We start from the raw sequence: 17,245 nt of genomic DNA on the forward strand, positions 1-17,245 counted from the left end.
TTTCAATCGTTAGAACGTCCCTAACGAAATATGGTTAAAAGGTTATATTAACTGGAGAGAATAAATGTCCCGTCCATTACCACATTTTTCATGAAGATAGAATACGGCAGAGCCCGGATAGCTCAGTCGGTAGAGCGTTAGGCTTTTAACCTAACGGTCCTGGGTTCGACCCCAGTTCGGGCGGGTAAATGTAGCGATTTTTTAATCGTTGTCAGTTTTATAACTAACGGCAATGTAACGTCTTTTCCGCTTTGAGAAACGCTCAATTTGCTTAGTCTGGAGAACCTTAAACAAATCATTTAACGGCCCGGGGTAGAGCCGCAGCTTGAAAGCCGTTCCTTTAATTTGAACTTAAGAAACGTTCGGCCGATCTGATTAAGGATATATTCGTGACCTTGAAAAAAAAACGGAAGTTATGTAATTCGAAATCCAAAAATTAAACTATTTACCGACGTTCGTCTGGCATTGATAGAGATGACAATTGGTCACTGTCACCAACATTATTTATCGTCGGCGATAATGGAATTTTTAAAAAAAAGTTTTGTTTTCCAAAAATATTCCCGTTTTTTTCTTTTTCATAGCAACTCTTTTTCATGTTAGTTTAAACAAAAGCCAAAAGAATCGAGTTTGACTTTCTTGGGTGGTCTGATAATCAGACCCTGCTCTTAAACGCAACCCTACGACGGTTTTCCGCGGGTACTTTTGCTTGCTGCATTTCTGCCCTAAGCCGCTACGTACCTCGTTAAGAAACCTGGTTCACTTCGAGCTCCCCCGAGCGCACCATATTAACGGTAAACTTCGTGCGGACGTTAAATCTCCACAGCGTGATGATCATCAGAGTCTCCACCCTCACACCATCCTCGAATTCCGACTTCCAAGACGCTGGATTACAAGAGGACGCCACTCCTCCCAGTCAACGACGCTTCTCGAGTTGCGACCTTTCAATCGTTAGAACGTCCCTAACGAAATATGGTTAAAAGGTTATATTAACTGGAGAGAATAAATGTCCCGTCCATTACCACATTTTTCATGAAGATAGCATACGGCAGAGCCCGGATAGCTCAGTCGGTAGAGCGTTAGGCTTTTAACCTAACGGTCCTGGGTTCGAGCCCCAGTTCGGGCGGGTAAATGTAGCGATATTTTATTCGTTGTCAGTTTTATAACTAACGGCAATGTAACGTCTTTTCCGCTTTGAGAAACGCTCAATTTGCTTAGTCTGGAGAACCTTAAACAAATCATTTAACGGTCCGGGGTAGAGCCGCAGCTTGAAAGTCGACCCTTTAATTTGATCTTAAGAAACGTTCGGCCGATCTGATTAAGGATTTATTCGTGACCTTGAAAGAAAACGGAAGTTATGTAATTCGAAATCCAAAAATTAAACTATTTACCGACGTTCGTCTGGCATTGATAGAGATGACAATTGGTCACTGTCACCAACATTATTTATCGTCGGCGATAATGGAATTTTTAAAAAAAAGTTTTGTTTTCCAAAAATATTCCCGTTTTTTTCTTTTTCATAGCAACTCTTTTTCATGTTAGTTTAAACAAAAGCCAAAAGAATCGAGTTTGACTTTCTTGGGTGGTCTGATAATCAGACCCTGCTCTTAAACGCAACCCTACGACGGTTTTCCGCGGGTACTTTTGCTTGCTGCATTTCTGCCCTAAGCCGCTACGTACCTCGTTAAGAAACCTGGTTCACTTCGAGCTCCCCCGAGCGCACCATATTGACGGTAAACTTCGTGCGGACGTTAAATCTCCACAGCGTGATGATCATCAGAGTCTCCACCCTCACACCATCCTCGAATTCCGACTTCCAAGACGCTGGATTACAAGAGGACGCCACTCCTCCCAGTCAACGACGCTTCTCGAGTTGCGACCTTTCAATCGTTAGAACGTCCCTAACGAAATATGGTTAAAAGGTTATATTAACTGGAGAGAATAAATGTCCCGTCCATTACCACATTTTTCATGAAGATAGCATACGGCAGAGCCCGGATAGCTCAGTCGGTAGAGCGTTAGGCTTTTAACCTAACGGTCCTGGGTTCGACCCCAGTTCGGGCGGGTAAATGTAGCGATTTTTTAATCGTTGTCAGTTTTATAACTAACGGCAATGTAACGTCTTTTCCGCTTTGAGAAACGCTCAATTTGCTTAGTCTGGAGAACCTTAAACAAATCATTTAACGGCCCGGGGTAGAGCCGCAGCTTGAAAGCCGTTCCTTTAATTTGAACTTAAGAAACGTTCGGCCGATCTGATTAAGGATATATTCGTGACCTTGAAAAAAAAACGGAAGTTATGTAATTCGAAATCCAAAAATTAAACTATTTACCGACGTTCGTCTGGCATTGATAGAGATGACAATTGGTCACTGTCACCAACATTATTTATCGTCGGCGATAATGGAATTTTTAAAAAAAAGTTTTGTTTTCCAAAAATATTCCCGTTTTTTTCTTTTTCATAGCAACTCTTTTTCATGTTAGTTTAAACAAAAGCCAAAAGAATCGAGTTTGACTTTCTTGGGTGGTCTGATAATCAGACCCTGCTCTTAAACGCAACCCTACGACGGTTTTCCGCGGGTACTTTTGCTTGCTGCATTTCTGCCCTAAGCCGCTACGTACCTCGTTAAGAAACCTGGTTCACTTCGAGCTCCCCCGAGCGCACCATATTAACGGTAAACTTCGTGCGGACGTTAAATCTCCACAGCGTGATGATCATCAGAGTCTCCACCCTCACACCATCCTCGAATTCCGACTTCCAAGACGCTGGATTACAAGAGGACGCCACTCCTCCCAGTCAACGACGCTTCTCGAGTTGCGACCTTTCAATCGTTAGAACGTCCCTAACGAAATATGGTTAAAAGGTTATATTAACTGGAGAGAATAAATGTCCCGTCCATTACCACATTTTTCATGAAGATAGAATACGGCAGAGCCCGGATAGCTCAGTCGGTAGAGCGTTAGGCTTTTAACCTAACGGTCCTGGGTTCGACCCCAGTTCGGGCGGGTAAATGTAGCGATTTTTTAATCGTTGTCAGTTTTATAACTAACGGCAATGTAACGTCTTTTCCGCTTTGAGAAACGCTCAATTTGCTTAGTCTGGAGAACCTTAAACAAATCATTTAACGGCCCGGGGTAGAGCCGCAGCTTGAAAGCCGTTCCTTTAATTTGAACTTAAGAAACGTTCGGCCGATCTGATTAAGGATATATTCGTGACCTTGAAAAAAAAACGGAAGTTATGTAATTCGAAATCCAAAAATTAAACTATTTACCGACGTTCGTCTGGCATTGATAGAGATGACAATTGGTCACTGTCACCAACATTATTTATCGTCGGCGATAATGGAATTTTTAAAAAAAAGTTTTGTTTTCCAAAAATATTCCCGTTTTTTTCTTTTTCATAGCAACTCTTTTTCATGTTAGTTTAAACAAAAGCCAAAAGAATCGAGTTTGACTTTCTTGGGTGGTCTGATAATCAGACCCTGCTCTTAAACGCAACCCTACGACGGTTTTCCGCGGGTACTTTTGCTTGCTGCATTTCTGCCCTAAGCCGCTACGTACCTCGTTAAGAAACCTGGTTCACTTCGAGCTCCCCCGAGCGCACCATATTAACGGTAAACTTCGTGCGGACGTTAAATCTCCACAGCGTGATGATCATCAGAGTCTCCACCCTCACACCATCCTCGAATTCCGACTTCCAAGACGCTGGATTACAAGAGGACGCCACTCCTCCCAGTCAACGACGCTTCTCGAGTTGCGACCTTTCAATCGTTAGAACGTCCCTAACGAAATATGGTTAAAAGGTTATATTAACTGGAGAGAATAAATGTCCCGTCCATTACCACATTTTTCATGAAGATAGCATACGGCAGAGCCCGGATAGCTCAGTCGGTAGAGCGTTAGGCTTTTAACCTAACGGTCCTGGGTTCGAGCCCCAGTTCGGGCGGGTAAATGTAGCGATATTTTATTCGTTGTCAGTTTTATAACTAACGGCAATGTAACGTCTTTTCCGCTTTGAGAAACGCTCAATTTGCTTAGTCTGGAGAACCTTAAACAAATCATTTAACGGTCCGGGGTAGAGCCGCAGCTTGAAAGTCGACCCTTTAATTTGATCTTAAGAAACGTTCGGCCGATCTGATTAAGGATTTATTCGTGACCTTGAAAGAAAACGGAAGTTATGTAATTCGAAATCCAAAAATTAAACTATTTACCGACGTTCGTCTGGCATTGATAGAGATGACAATTGGTCACTGTCACCAACATTATTTATCGTCGGCGATAATGGAATTTTTAAAAAAAAGTTTTGTTTTCCAAAAATATTCCCGTTTTTTTCTTTTTCATAGCAACTCTTTTTCATGTTAGTTTAAACAAAAGCCAAAAGAATCGAGTTTGACTTTCTTGGGTGGTCTGATAATCAGACCCTGCTCTTAAACGCAACCCTACGACGGTTTTCCGCGGGTACTTTTGCTTGCTGCATTTCTGCCCTAAGCCGCTACGTACCTCGTTAAGAAACCTGGTTCACTTCGAGCTCCCCCGAGCGCACCATATTGACGGTAAACTTCGTGCGGACGTTAAATCTCCACAGCGTGATGATCATCAGAGTCTCCACCCTCACACCATCCTCGAATTCCGACTTCCAAGACGCTGGATTACAAGAGGACGCCACTCCTCCCAGTCAACGACGCTTCTCGAGTTGCGACCTTTCAATCGTTAGAACGTCCCTAACGAAATATGGTTAAAAGGTTATATTAACTGGAGAGAATAAATGTCCCGTCCATTACCACATTTTTCATGAAGATAGCATACGGCAGAGCCCGGATAGCTCAGTCGGTAGAGCGTTAGGCTTTTAACCTAACGGTCCTGGGTTCGAGCCCCAGTTCGGGCGGGTAAATGTAGCGATATTTTATTCGTTGTCAGTTTTATAACTAACGGCAATGTAACGTCTTTTCCGCTTTGAGAAACGCTCAATTTGCTTAGTCTGGAGAACCTTAAACAAATCATTTAACGGTCCGGGGTAGAGCCGCAGCTTGAAAGTCGACCCTTTAATTTGATCTTAAGAAACGTTCGGCCGATCTGATTAAGGATTTATTCGTGACCTTGAAATAAAACGGAAGTTATGTAATTCGAAATCCAAAAATTAAACTATTTACCGACGTTCGTCTGGCATTGATAGAGATGACAATTGGTCACTGTCACCAACATTATTTATCGTCGGCGATAATGGAATTTTTAAAAAAAAGTTTTGTTTTCCAAAAATGTTCCCGTTTTTTTCTTTTTCATAGCAACTCTTTTTCATGTTAGTTTAAACAAAAGCCAAAAGAATCGAGTTTGACTTTCTTGGGTGGTCTGATAATCAGACCCTGCTCTTAAACGCTACCCTACGACGGTTTTCCGCGGGTACTTTTGCTTGCTGCATTTCTGCCCTAAGCCGCTACGTACCTCGTTAAGAAACCTGGTTCACTTCGAGCTCCCCCGAGCGCACCATATTGACGGTAAACTTCGTGCGGTTGTTAAATCTCCACAGTGTGATGATCATCAGAGTCTCCACCCTCACACCATCCTCGAATTCCAACTTCCAAGACGCTGGATTACAAGAGGACGCCACTCCTCCCAGTCAACGACGCTTCTCGAGTTGCGACCTTTCAATCGTTAGAACGTCCCTAACGAAATATGGTTAAAAGGTTATATTAACTGGAGAGAATAAATGTCCCGTCCATTACCACATTTTTCATGAAGATAGCATACGGCAGAGCCCGGATAGCTCAGTCGGTAGAGCGTTAGGCTTTTAACCTAACGGTCCTGGGTTCGAGCCCCAGTTCGGGCGGGTAAATGTAGCGATATTTTATTCGTTGTCAGTTTTATAACTAACGGCAATGTAACGTCTTTTCCGCTTTGAGAAACGCTCAATTTGCTTAGTCTGGAGAACCTTAAACAAATCATTTAACGGTCCGGGGTAGAGCCGCAGCTTGAAAGTCGACCCTTTAATTTGATCTTAAGAAACGTTCGGCCGATCTGATTAAGGATTTATTCGTGACCTTGAAAAAAAACGGATGTTATGTCATTCGAAATCCAAAAATTAAACTATTTACCGACGTTCGTCTGGCATTGATAGAGATGACAATTGGTCACTGTCACCAACATTATTTATCGTCGGCGATAATGGAATTTTTAAAAAAAAGTTTTGTTTTCCAAAAATATTCCCGTTTTTTTCTTTTTCATAGCAACTCTTTTTCATGTTAGTTTAAAGAAAAGCCAAAAGAATCGAGTTTGACTTTCTTGGGTGGTCTGATAATCAGACCCTGCTCTTAAACGCAACCCTACGACGGTTTTCCGCGGGTACTTTTGCTTGCTGCATTTCTGCCCTAAGCCGCTACGTACCTCGTTAAGAAACCTGGTTCACTTCGAGCTCCCCCGAGCGCACCATATTGACGGTAAACTTCGTGCGGACGTTAAATCTCCACAGCGTGATGATCATCAGAGTCTCCACCCTCACACCATCCTCGAATTCCGACTTCCAAGACGCTGGATTACAAGAGGACGCCACTCCTCCCAGTCAACGACGCTTCTCGAGTTGCGACCTTTCAATCGTTAGAACGTCCATAACGAAATATGGTTAAAATGTTATATTAACTGGAGAGAATAAATGTCCCGTCCATTACCACATTTTTCATGAAGATAGGAGTTGGCAGAGCCCGGATAGCTCAGTCGGTAGAGCGTTAGGCTTTTAACCTAACGGTCCTGGGTTCGAGCCCCAGTTCGGGCGGGTAAATGTAAGCGATTTTTTATTCGTTGTCAGTTTTATAACTAACGGCAATGTAACGGCTTTTCCGCTTTGAGAAACGCTCAATTTGCTTTGTCTGGAGAACCTTAAACAAATCATTTAACGGTCCGGGGTAGAGCCGCAGCTTGAAAGTCGTTCCTTTAATTTGAACTTAAGAAACGTTCGGCCGATCTGATTAAGGATTTATTCGTGACCATGAAAAAAAACGGAAGTTATGTAATTCGAAATCCAAAAATTAAACTATTTACCAACGTTCGTCTGGCATTGATAGAGATGACAATTGGTCACTGTCACCAACATTATTTATCGTCGGCGATAATGGAATTTTTTAAAAAAAAGTTTTGTTTTCAAAAAATATTCCCGTTTTTTTCTTTTTCATAGCAACTCTTTTTCATGTTAGTTTAAACAAAAGCCAAAAGAATCAAGTTTGACTTTCTTGGGTGGTCTGATAATCAGACCCTGCTCTTAAACACAACCCTACGACGGTTTTCCGCGGGTACTTTTGCTTGCTGCATTTCTGCCCTAAGCCGCTACGTACCTCGTTAAGAAACCTGGTTCACTTCGAGCTCCCCCGAGCTCACCATATTGACGGTAAATTTCGTGCGGACGTTAAATCTCCACAGCGTGATGATCATCAGAGTCTCCACCCTCACACCATCCTCGAATTCCGACCTCCAAGACGCTGGATTACAAGAGGACGCCACTCCTCCCAGTCAACGACGCTTCTCGAGTTGCGACCTTTCAATCGTTAGAACGTCCCTAACGAAATATGGTTAAAATGTTATATTAACTGGAGAGAATAAATGTCCCGTCCATTACCACATTTTTCATGAAGATAGGATTTGGCAGAGCCCGGACAGCTCAGTCGGTAGAGCGTTAGGCTTTTAACCTAACGGTCCTAGGTTCGAGCCCCAGTTCGGGCGGGTAAATGTAGCGATTTTTTATTCGTTGTCAGTTTTATAACTAACGGCAATGTAACGGCTTTTCCGCTTTGAGAAACGCTCAATTTGCTTAGTCTGGAGAACCTTAAACAAATCATTTAACGGTCCGGGGTAGAGCCGCAGCTTGAAAGTCGTTCCTTTAATTTCATCTTAAGAAACATTCGGCCGATCTGATTAAGGATTTATTCGTGACCTTGAAAAAAAACGGAAGTTATGTAATTCGAAATCCAAAAATTAAACTATTTACCGACGTTCGTCTGGCATTGATAGAGATGACAATTGGTCACTGTCACCAACATTATTTATCGTCGGCGATAATGGAATTTTTAAAAAAAAGTTTTGTTTTCAAAAAATATTCCCGTTTTTTTCTTTTTCATAGCAACTCTTTTTCATGTTAGTTTAAACAAAAGCCAAAAGAATCGAGTTTGACTTTCTTGGGTGGTCTGATAATCAGACCCTGCTCTTAAACGCAACCCTACGACGGTTTTCCGCGGGTACTTTTGCTTGCTGCATTTCTGCCCTAAGCCGCTACGTACCTCGTTAAGAAACCTGGTTCACTTCGAGCTCCCCCGAGCGCACCATATTGACGGTAAACTTCGTGCGGACGTTAAATCTCCACAGCGTGATGATCATCAGAGTCTCCACCCTCACACCATCCTCGAATTCCGACTTCCAAGACGCTGGATTACAAGAGGACGCCACTCCTCCCAGTCAACGACGCTTCTCGAGTTGCGACCTTTCAATCGTTAGAACGTCCCTAACGAAATATGGTTAAAAGGTTATATTAACTGGAGAGAATAAATGTCCCGTCCATTACCACATTTTTCATGAAGATAGAATACGGCAGAGCCGGGATAGCTCAGTCGGTAGAGCTTTAGGCTTTTAACCTAACGGTCCTGGGTTCGAGCCCCAGTTCGGGCGGGTAAATGTAGCGATTTTTTATTCGTTGTCAGTTTTATAACTAACGGCAATGTAACGTCTTTTCCGCTTTGAGAAACGCTCAATTTGCTTAGTCTGGAGAACCTTAAACAAATCATTTAACGGTCCGGGGTAGAGCCGCAGCTTGAAAGTCGACCCTTTAATTTGATCTTAAGAAACGTTCGGCCGATCTGATTAAGGATTTATTCGTGACCTTGAAAAAAAACGGAAGTTATGTAATTCGAAATCCAAAAATTAAACTATTTACCGACGTTCGTCTGGCATTGATAGAGATGACAATTGGTCACTGTCACCAACATTATTTATCGTCGGCGATAATGGAATTTTTAAAAAAAAGTTTTGTTTTCCAAAAATATTCCCGTTTTTTTCTTTTTCATAGCAACTCTTTTTCATGTTAGTTTAAACAAAAGCCAAAAGAATCGAGTTTGACTTTCTTGGGTGGTCTGATAATCAGACCCTGCTCTTAAACGCAACCCTACGACGGTTTTCCGCGGGTACTTTTGCTTGCTGCATTTCTGCCCTAAGCCGCTACGTACCTCGTTAAGAAACCTGGTTCACTTCGAGCTCCCCCGAGCGCACCATATTGACGGTAAACTTCGTGCGGACGTTAAATCTCCACAGCGTGATGATCATCAGAGTCTCCACCCTCACACCATCCTCGAATTCCGACTTCCAAGACGCTGGATTACAAGAGGACGCCACTCCTCCCAGTCAACGACGCTTCTCGAGTTGCGACCTTTCAATCGTTAGAACGTCCCTAACGAAATATGGTTAAAAGGTTATATTAACTGGAGAGAATAAATGTCCCGTCCATTACCACATTTTTCATGAAGATAGAATACGGCAGAGCCCGGATAGCTCAGTCGGTAGAGCGTTAGGCTTTTAACCTAACGGTCCTGGGTTCGAGCCCCAGTTCGGGCGGGTAAATGTAGCGATTTTTTAATCGTTGTCAGTTTTATAACTAACGGCAATGTAACGTCTTTTCCGCTTTGAGAAACGCTCAATTTGCTTAGTCTGGAGAACCTTAAACAAATCATTTAACGGCCCGGGGTAGAGCCGCAGCTTGAAAGTCGACCCTTTAATTTGATCTTAAGAAACGTTCGGCCGATCTGATTAAGGATTTATTCGTGACCTTGAAAAAAAACGGAAGTTATGTAATTCGAAATCCAAAAATTAAACTATTTACCGACGTTCGTCTGGCATTGATAGAGATGACAATTGGTCACTGTCACCAACATTATTTATCGTCGGCGATAATGGAATTTTTAAAAAAAAGTTTTGTTTTCAAAAAATATTCCCGTTTTTTTCTTTTTCATAGCAACTCTTTTTCATGTTAGTTTAAACAAAAGCCAAAAGAATTGAGTTTGACTTTCTTGGGTGGTCTGATAATCAGACCCTGCTCTTAAACGCAACCCTACGACGGTTTTCCGCGGGTACTTTTGCTTGCTGCATTTCTGCCCTAAGCCGCTACGTACCTCGTTAAGAAACCTGGTTCACTTCGAGCTCCCCCGAGCGCACCATATTGACGGTAAACTTCGTGCGGACGTTAAATCTCCACAGCGTGATGATCATCAGAGTCTCCACCCTCACACCATCCTCGAATTCCGACTTCCAAGACGCTGGATTACAAGAGGACGCCACTCCTCCCAGTCAACGACGCTTCTCGAGTTGCGACCTTTCAATCGTTAGAACGTCCCTAACGAAATATGGTTAAAAGGTTATATTAACTGGAGAGAATAAATGTCCCGTCCATTACCACATTTTTCATGAAGATAGAATACGGCAGAGCCGGGATAGCTCAGTCGGTAGAGCTTTAGGCTTTTAACCTAACGGTCCTGGGTTCGAGCCCCAGTTCGGGCGGGTAAATGTAGCGATTTTTTATTCGTTGTCAGTTTTATAACTAACGGCAATGTAACGTCTTTTCCGCTTTGAGAAACGCTCAATTTGCTTAGTCTGGAGAACCTTAAACAAATCATTTAACGGTCCGGGGTAGAGCCGCAGCTTGAAAGTCGACCCTTTAATTTGATCTTAAGAAACGTTCGGCCGATCTGATTAAGGATTTATTCGTGACCTTGAAAAAAAACGGAAGTTATGTAATTCGAAATCCAAAAATTAAACTATTTACCGACGTTCGTCTGGCATTGATAGAGATGACAATTGGTCACTGTCACCAACATTATTTATCGTCGGCGATAATGGAATTTTTAAAAAAAAGTTTTGTTTTCAAAAAATATTCCCGTTTTTTTCTTTTTCATAGCAACTCTTTTTCATGTTAGTTTAAACAAAAGCCAAAAGAATCGAGTTTGACTTTCTTGGGTGGTCTGATAATCAGACCCTGTTCGTAAACGCAACCTTACGACGGTTTTCCGCAAGTACTTTTGCTTGCTGCATTTCTGCCCTAAGCCGCTACGTACCTCGTTAAGAAACCTGGTTCACTTCGAGCTCCCCCGAGCGCACCATATTGACGGTAAACTTCGTGCGGACGTTAAATCTCCACAGCGTGATGATCATCAGAGTCTCCACCCTCACACCATCCTCGAATTCCGACTTCCAAGACGCTGGATTACAAGAGGACGCCACTCCTCCCAGTCAACGACGCTTCTCGAGTTGCGACCTTTCAATCGTTAGAACGTCCCTAACGAAATATGGTTAAAAGGTTATATTAACTGGAGAGAATAAATGTCCCGTCCATTACCACATTTTTCATGAAGATAGAATACGGCAGAGCCGGGATAGCTCAGTCGGTAGAGCTTTAGGCTTTTAACCTAACGGTCCTGGGTTCGAGCCCCAGTTCGGGCGGGTAAATGTAGCGATTTTTTATTCGTTGTCAGTTTTATAACTAACGGCAATGTAACGTCTTTTCCGCTTTGAGAAACGCTCAATTTGCTTAGTCTGGAGAACCTTAAACAAATCATTTAACGGCCCGGGGTAGAGCCGCAGCTTGAAAGTCGACCCTTTAATTTGATCTTAAGAAACGTTCGGCCGATCTGATTAAGGATTTATTCGTGACCTTGAAAAAAAACGGAAGTTATGTAATTCGAAATCCAAAAATTAAACTATTTACCGACGTTCGTCTGGCATTGATAGAGATGACAATTGGTCACTGTCACCAACATTATTTATCGTCGGCGATAATGGAATTTTTAAAAAAAAGTTTTGTTTTCAAAAAATATTCCCGTTTTTTTCTTTTTCATAGCAACTCTTTTTCATGTTAGTTTAAACAAAAGCCAAAAGAATCGAGTTTGACTTTCTTGGGTGGTCTGATAATCAGACCCTGTTCGTAAACGCAACCTTACGACGGTTTTCCGCAAGTACTTTTGCTTGCTGCATTTCTGCCCTAAGCCGCTACGTACCTCGTTAAGAAACCTGGTTCACTTCGAGCTCCCCCGAGCGCACCATATTGACGGTAAACTTCGTGCGGACGTTAAATCTCCACAGCGTGATGATCATCAGAGTCTCCACCCTCACACCATCCTCGAATTCCGACTTCCAAGACGCTGGATTACAAGAGGACGCCACTCCTCCCAGTCAACGACGCTTCTCGAGTTGCGACCTTTCAATCGTTAGAACGTCCCTAACGAAATATGGTTAAAAGGTTATATTAACTGGAGAGAATAAATGTCCCGTCCATTACCACATTTTTCATGAAGATAGAATACGGCAGAGCCGGGATAGCTCAGTCGGTAGAGCTTTAGGCTTTTAACCTAACGGTCCTGGGTTCGAGCCCCAGTTCGGGCGGGTAAATGTAGCGATTTTTTATTCGTTGTCAGTTTTATAACTAACGGCAATGTAACGTCTTTTCCGCTTTGAGAAACGCTCAATTTGCTTAGTCTGGAGAACCTTAAACAAATCATTTAACGGTCCGGGGTAGAGCCGCAGCTTGAAAGTCGACCCTTTAATTTGATCTTAAGAAACGTTCGGCCGATCTGATTAAGGATTTATTCGTGACCTTGAAAAAAAACGGAAGTTATGTAATTCGAAATCCAAAAATTAAACTATTTACCGACGTTCGTCTGGCATTGATAGAGATGACAATTGGTCACTGTCACCAACATTATTTATCGTCGGCGATAATGGAATTTTTAAAAAAAAGTTTTGTTTTCCAAAAATATTCCCGTTTTTTTCTTTTTCATAGCAACTCTTTTTCATGTTAGTTTAAACAAAAGCCAAAAGAATCGAGTTTGACTTTCTTGGGTGGTCTGATAATCAGACCCTGCTCTTAAACGCAACCCTACGACGGTTTTCCGCGGGTACTTTTGCTTGCTGCATTTCTGCCCTAAGCCGCTACGTACCTCGTTAAGAAACCTGGTTCACTTCGAGCTCCCCCGAGCGCACCATATTGACGGTAAACTTCGTGCGGACGTTAAATCTCCACAGCGTGATGATCATCAGAGTCTCCACCCTCACACCATCCTCGAATTCCGACTTCCAAGACGCTGGATTACAAGAGGACGCCACTCCTCCCAGTCAACGACGCTTCTCGAGTTGCGACCTTTCAATCGTTAGAACGTCCCTAACGAAATATGGTTAAAAGGTTATATTAACTGGAGAGAATAAATGTCCCGTCCATTACCACATTTTTCATGAAGATAGCATACGGCAGAGCCCGGATAGCTCAGTCGGTAGAGCGTTAGGCTTTTAACCTAACGGTCCTGGGTTCGAGCCCCAGTTCGGGCGGGTAAATGTAGCGATATTTTATTCGTTGTCAGTTTTATAACTAACGGCAATGTAACGTCTTTTCCGCTTTGAGAAACGCTCAATTTGCTTAGTCTGGAGAACCTTAAACAAATCATTTAACGGTCCGGGGTAGAGCCGCAGCTTGAAAGTCGACCCTTTAATTTGATCTTAAGAAACGTTCGGCCGATCTGATTAAGGATTTATTCGTGACCTTGAAAGAAAACGGAAGTTATGTAATTCGAAATCCAAAAATTAAACTATTTACCGACGTTCGTCTGGCATTGATAGAGATGACAATTGGTCACTGTCACCAACATTATTTATCGTCGGCGATAATGGAATTTTTAAAAAAAAGTTTTGTTTTCCAAAAATATTCCCGTTTTTTTCTTTTTCATAGCAACTCTTTTTCATGTTAGTTTAAACAAAAGCCAAAAGAATCGAGTTTGACTTTCTTGGGTGGTCTGATAATCAGACCCTGCTCTTAAACGCAACCCTACGACGGTTTTCCGCGGGTACTTTTGCTTGCTGCATTTCTGCCCTAAGCCGCTACGTACCTCGTTAAGAAACCTGGTTCACTTCGAGCTCCCCCGAGCGCACCATATTAACGGTAAACTTCGTGCGGACGTTAAATCTCCACAGCGTGATGATCATCAGAGTCTCCACCCTCACACCATCCTCGAATTCCGACTTCCAAGACGCTGGATTACAAGAGGACGCCACTCCTCCCAGTCAACGACGCTTCTCGAGTTGCGACCTTTCAATCGTTAGAACGTCCCTAACGAAATATGGTTAAAAGGTTATATTAACTGGAGAGAATAAATGTCCCGTCCATTACCACATTTTTCATGAAGATAGCATACGGCAGAGCCCGGATAGCTCAGTCGGTAGAGCGTTAGGCTTTTAACCTAACGGTCCTGGGTTCGAGCCCCAGTTCGGGCGGGTAAATGTAGCGATATTTTATTCGTTGTCAGTTTTATAACTAACGGCAATGTAACGTCTTTTCCGCTTTGAGAAACGCTCAATTTGCTTAGTCTGGAGAACCTTAAACAAATCATTTAACGGTCCGGGGTAGAGCCGCAGCTTGAAAGTCGACCCTTTAATTTGATCTTAAGAAACGTTCGGCCGATCTGATTAAGGATTTATTCGTGACCTTGAAAGAAAACGGAAGTTATGTAATTCGAAATCCAAAAATTAAACTATTTACCGACGTTCGTCTGGCATTGATAGAGATGACAATTGGTCACTGTCACCAACATTATTTATCGTCGGCGATAATGGAATTTTTAAAAAAAAGTTTTGTTTTCCAAAAATATTCCCGTTTTTTTCTTTTTCATAGCAACTCTTTTTCATGTTAGTTTAAACAAAAGCCAAAAGAATCGAGTTTGACTTTCTTGGGTGGTCTGATAATCAGACCCTGCTCTTAAACGCAACCCTACGACGGTTTTCCGCGGGTACTTTTGCTTGCTGCATTTCTGCCCTAAGCCGCTACGTACCTCGTTAAGAAACCTGGTTCACTTCGAGCTCCCCCGAGCGCACCATATTGACGGTAAACTTCGTGCGGACGTTAAATCTCCACAGCGTGATGATCATCAGAGTCTCCACCTTCACACCATCCTCGAATTCCGACTTCCAAGACGCTGGATTACAAGAGGACGCCACTCCTCCCAGTCAACGACGCTTCTCGAGTTGCGACCTTTCAATCGTTAGAACGTCCCTAACGAAATATGGTTAAAAGGTTATATTAACTGGAGAGAATAAATGTCCCGTCCATTACCACATTTTTCATGAAGATAGCATACGGCAGAGCCCGGATAGCTCAGTCGGTAGAGCGTTAGGCTTTTAACCTAACGGTCCTGGGTTCGAGCCCCAGTTCGGGCGGGTAAATGTAGCGATATTTTATTCGTTGTCAGTTTTATAACTAACGGCAATGTAACGTCTTTTCCGCTTTGAGAAACGCTCAATTTGCTTAGTCTGGAGAACCTTAAACAAATCATTTAACGGTCCGGGGTAGAGCCGCAGCTTGAAAGTCGACCCTTTAATTTGATCTTAAGAAACGTTCGGCCGATCTGATTAAGGATTTATTCGTGACCTTGAAATAAAACGGAAGTTATGTAATTCGAAATCCAAAAATTAAACTATTTACCGACGTTCGTCTGGCATTGATAGAGATGACAATTGGTCACTGTCACCAACATTATTTATCGTCGGCGATAATGGAATTTTTAAAAAAAAGTTTTGTTTTCCAAAAATGTTCCCGTTTTTTTCTTTTTCATAGCAACTCTTTTTCATGTTAGTTTAAACAAAAGCCAAAAGAATCGAGTTTGACTTTCTTGGGTGGTCTGATAATCAGACCCTGCTCTTAAACGCTACCCTACGACGGTTTTCCGCGGGTACTTTTGCTTGCTGCATTTCTGCCCTAAGCCGCTACGTACCTCGTTAAGAAACCTGGTTCACTTCGAGCTCCCCCGAGCGCACCATATTGACGGTAAACTTCGTGCGGTTGTTAAATCTCCACAGTGTGATGATCATCAGAGTCTCCACCCTCACACCATCCTCGAATTCCAACTTCCAAGACGCTGGATTACAAGAGGACGCCACTCCTCCCAGTCAACGACGCTTCTCGAGTTGCGACCTTTCAATCGTTAGAACGTCCCTAACGAAATATGGTTAAAAGGTTATATTAACTGGAGAGAATAAATGTCCCGTCCATTACCACATTTTTCATGAAGATAGCATACGGCAGAGCCCGGATAGCTCAGTCGGTAGAGCGTTAGGCTTTTAACCTAACGGTCCTGGGTTCGAGCCCCAGTTCGGGCGGGTAAATGTAGCGATATTTTATTCGTTGTCAGTTTTATAACTAACGGCAATGTAACGTCTTTTCCGCTTTGAGAAACGCTCAATTTGCTTAGTCTGGAGAACCTTAAACAAATCATTTAACGGTCCGGGGTAGAGCCGCAGCTTGAAAGTCGACCCTTTAATTTGATCTTAAGAAACGTTCGGCCGATCTGATTAAGGATTTATTCGTGACCTTGAAAAAAAACGGATGTTATGTCATTCGAAATCCAAAAATTAAACTATTTACCGACGTTCGTCTGGCATTGATAGAGATGACAATTGGTCACTGTCACCAACATTATTTATCGTCGGCGATAATGGAATTTTTAAAAAAAAGTTTTGTTTTCCAAAAATATTCCCGTTTTTTTCTTTTTCATAGCAACTCTTTTTCATGTTAGTTTAAAGAAAAGCCAAAAGAATCGAGTTTGACTTTCTTGGGTGGTCTGATAATCAGACCCTGCTCTTAAACGCAACCCTACGACGGTTTTCCGCGGGTACTTTTGCTTGCTGCATTTCTGCCCTAAGCCGCTACCATGGACTAATTAATGTATACACAGGGACGATCCGCATAGGAAATTTAGCGGCTAGTGATTGCTAAATGTGCCCTCGAGCGGCGATTGTGCGAACTAACGACAAACTGAGTCAAGGGGGATGAAAACGGGAGGAAAGGTTTAAGGGTACAAAAAAAAAGCAGTCGCCTTGCCGGCGATGTTGTAAGCTCCACGTGCGTTTGGTAAATGAATTCATTTATATTAACAATTAAATTGATTGATATTAATTTTTCGGCCCATACATTCGAGACGTTATTCTCAATTTCTCCAGACAAAAATAAAATTAAAAAAGTGGATTTAAGTGATTCCGATAATGGTAAATCAAAGTTCAAAGATTTTTTTGGACAAGGCTTAGAAAAAGATGAACAGGAAAGGTATAAAGAAATCTTTCGTGTGTTCTTTATGACAATACTTCGAATCACTTTTACACGAAGGGTAAACACACAGCTTTTTACTCATAATTAATTTGTAAAACTACTTAAATAAATTAAAGCTCTTAAATCATACACCTTATTCAAATGAACCAA

The 17,245-nt window shown here is 42.3% G+C and overlaps 27 non-coding genes across 27 annotated transcripts; 10 read left to right on the forward strand and 17 right to left on the reverse strand.

Annotated features, from left to right (window-relative positions):
* Nucleotides 1–615: 615 nt before the first annotated feature.
* On the reverse strand, nucleotides 616–914 carry LOC149965070 (signal recognition particle RNA). Its single transcript, XR_016473389.1, has one exon.
* A 136-nt stretch (nucleotides 915–1,050) lies between these two features.
* Nucleotides 1,051–1,123, forward strand: TRNAK-UUU (transfer RNA lysine (anticodon UUU)). The gene has a single exon. It is a non-coding gene; the product is annotated as a tRNA-Lys (tRNA).
* Nucleotides 1,124–1,554: 431 nt separating this feature from the next.
* LOC149965072 (signal recognition particle RNA) lies at nucleotides 1,555–1,853 on the reverse strand. The gene has a single exon (XR_016473511.1).
* A 640-nt stretch (nucleotides 1,854–2,493) lies between these two features.
* LOC149965073 (signal recognition particle RNA) lies at nucleotides 2,494–2,792 on the reverse strand. The gene has a single exon (XR_016473400.1).
* Nucleotides 2,793–3,432: 640 nt separating this feature from the next.
* Nucleotides 3,433–3,731, reverse strand: LOC149965074 (signal recognition particle RNA). Its single transcript, XR_016473411.1, has one exon.
* A 136-nt stretch (nucleotides 3,732–3,867) lies between these two features.
* TRNAK-UUU (transfer RNA lysine (anticodon UUU)) lies at nucleotides 3,868–3,940 on the forward strand. Its single transcript has one exon. It is a non-coding gene; the product is annotated as a tRNA-Lys (tRNA).
* A 431-nt stretch (nucleotides 3,941–4,371) lies between these two features.
* Nucleotides 4,372–4,670, reverse strand: LOC149965076 (signal recognition particle RNA). The gene has a single exon (XR_016473513.1).
* Nucleotides 4,671–4,806: 136 nt separating this feature from the next.
* On the forward strand, nucleotides 4,807–4,879 carry TRNAK-UUU (transfer RNA lysine (anticodon UUU)). The gene has a single exon. It is a non-coding gene; the product is annotated as a tRNA-Lys (tRNA).
* A 431-nt stretch (nucleotides 4,880–5,310) lies between these two features.
* Nucleotides 5,311–5,609, reverse strand: LOC149965078 (signal recognition particle RNA). Its single transcript, XR_016474119.1, has one exon.
* Nucleotides 5,610–5,745: 136 nt separating this feature from the next.
* On the forward strand, nucleotides 5,746–5,818 carry TRNAK-UUU (transfer RNA lysine (anticodon UUU)). Its single transcript has one exon. It is a non-coding gene; the product is annotated as a tRNA-Lys (tRNA).
* A 431-nt stretch (nucleotides 5,819–6,249) lies between these two features.
* LOC149965080 (signal recognition particle RNA) lies at nucleotides 6,250–6,548 on the reverse strand. The gene has a single exon (XR_016473515.1).
* A 136-nt stretch (nucleotides 6,549–6,684) lies between these two features.
* Nucleotides 6,685–6,757, forward strand: TRNAK-UUU (transfer RNA lysine (anticodon UUU)). The gene has a single exon. It is a non-coding gene; the product is annotated as a tRNA-Lys (tRNA).
* Nucleotides 6,758–7,190: 433 nt separating this feature from the next.
* On the reverse strand, nucleotides 7,191–7,489 carry LOC149965082 (signal recognition particle RNA). Its single transcript, XR_016474929.1, has one exon.
* A 640-nt stretch (nucleotides 7,490–8,129) lies between these two features.
* LOC149965083 (signal recognition particle RNA) lies at nucleotides 8,130–8,428 on the reverse strand. Its single transcript, XR_016473519.1, has one exon.
* A 640-nt stretch (nucleotides 8,429–9,068) lies between these two features.
* LOC149965084 (signal recognition particle RNA) lies at nucleotides 9,069–9,367 on the reverse strand. The gene has a single exon (XR_016473521.1).
* A 136-nt stretch (nucleotides 9,368–9,503) lies between these two features.
* On the forward strand, nucleotides 9,504–9,576 carry TRNAK-UUU (transfer RNA lysine (anticodon UUU)). The gene has a single exon. It is a non-coding gene; the product is annotated as a tRNA-Lys (tRNA).
* Nucleotides 9,577–10,007: 431 nt separating this feature from the next.
* Nucleotides 10,008–10,306, reverse strand: LOC149965086 (signal recognition particle RNA). Its single transcript, XR_016473367.1, has one exon.
* A 640-nt stretch (nucleotides 10,307–10,946) lies between these two features.
* On the reverse strand, nucleotides 10,947–11,245 carry LOC149965087 (signal recognition particle RNA). The gene has a single exon (XR_016472905.1).
* A 640-nt stretch (nucleotides 11,246–11,885) lies between these two features.
* On the reverse strand, nucleotides 11,886–12,184 carry LOC149965088 (signal recognition particle RNA). Its single transcript, XR_016472910.1, has one exon.
* Nucleotides 12,185–12,824: 640 nt separating this feature from the next.
* Nucleotides 12,825–13,123, reverse strand: LOC149965089 (signal recognition particle RNA). Its single transcript, XR_016473525.1, has one exon.
* Nucleotides 13,124–13,259: 136 nt separating this feature from the next.
* Nucleotides 13,260–13,332, forward strand: TRNAK-UUU (transfer RNA lysine (anticodon UUU)). The gene has a single exon. It is a non-coding gene; the product is annotated as a tRNA-Lys (tRNA).
* A 431-nt stretch (nucleotides 13,333–13,763) lies between these two features.
* On the reverse strand, nucleotides 13,764–14,062 carry LOC149965091 (signal recognition particle RNA). Its single transcript, XR_016473422.1, has one exon.
* Nucleotides 14,063–14,198: 136 nt separating this feature from the next.
* TRNAK-UUU (transfer RNA lysine (anticodon UUU)) lies at nucleotides 14,199–14,271 on the forward strand. The gene has a single exon. It is a non-coding gene; the product is annotated as a tRNA-Lys (tRNA).
* A 431-nt stretch (nucleotides 14,272–14,702) lies between these two features.
* LOC149965093 (signal recognition particle RNA) lies at nucleotides 14,703–15,001 on the reverse strand. The gene has a single exon (XR_016473888.1).
* A 136-nt stretch (nucleotides 15,002–15,137) lies between these two features.
* On the forward strand, nucleotides 15,138–15,210 carry TRNAK-UUU (transfer RNA lysine (anticodon UUU)). The gene has a single exon. It is a non-coding gene; the product is annotated as a tRNA-Lys (tRNA).
* A 431-nt stretch (nucleotides 15,211–15,641) lies between these two features.
* Nucleotides 15,642–15,940, reverse strand: LOC149965095 (signal recognition particle RNA). Its single transcript, XR_016474123.1, has one exon.
* Nucleotides 15,941–16,076: 136 nt separating this feature from the next.
* On the forward strand, nucleotides 16,077–16,149 carry TRNAK-UUU (transfer RNA lysine (anticodon UUU)). Its single transcript has one exon. It is a non-coding gene; the product is annotated as a tRNA-Lys (tRNA).
* Nucleotides 16,150–17,245: the final 1,096 nt, after the last annotated feature.

This window comes from Leiobunum rupestre, chromosome 1, assembly GCF_980474605.1.
Source record: "Leiobunum rupestre chromosome 1, qqLeiRupe1.1.hap1, whole genome shotgun sequence".
In the NCBI taxonomy this organism is placed as follows: Eukaryota; Metazoa; Arthropoda; class Arachnida; order Opiliones; family Sclerosomatidae; genus Leiobunum; species Leiobunum rupestre.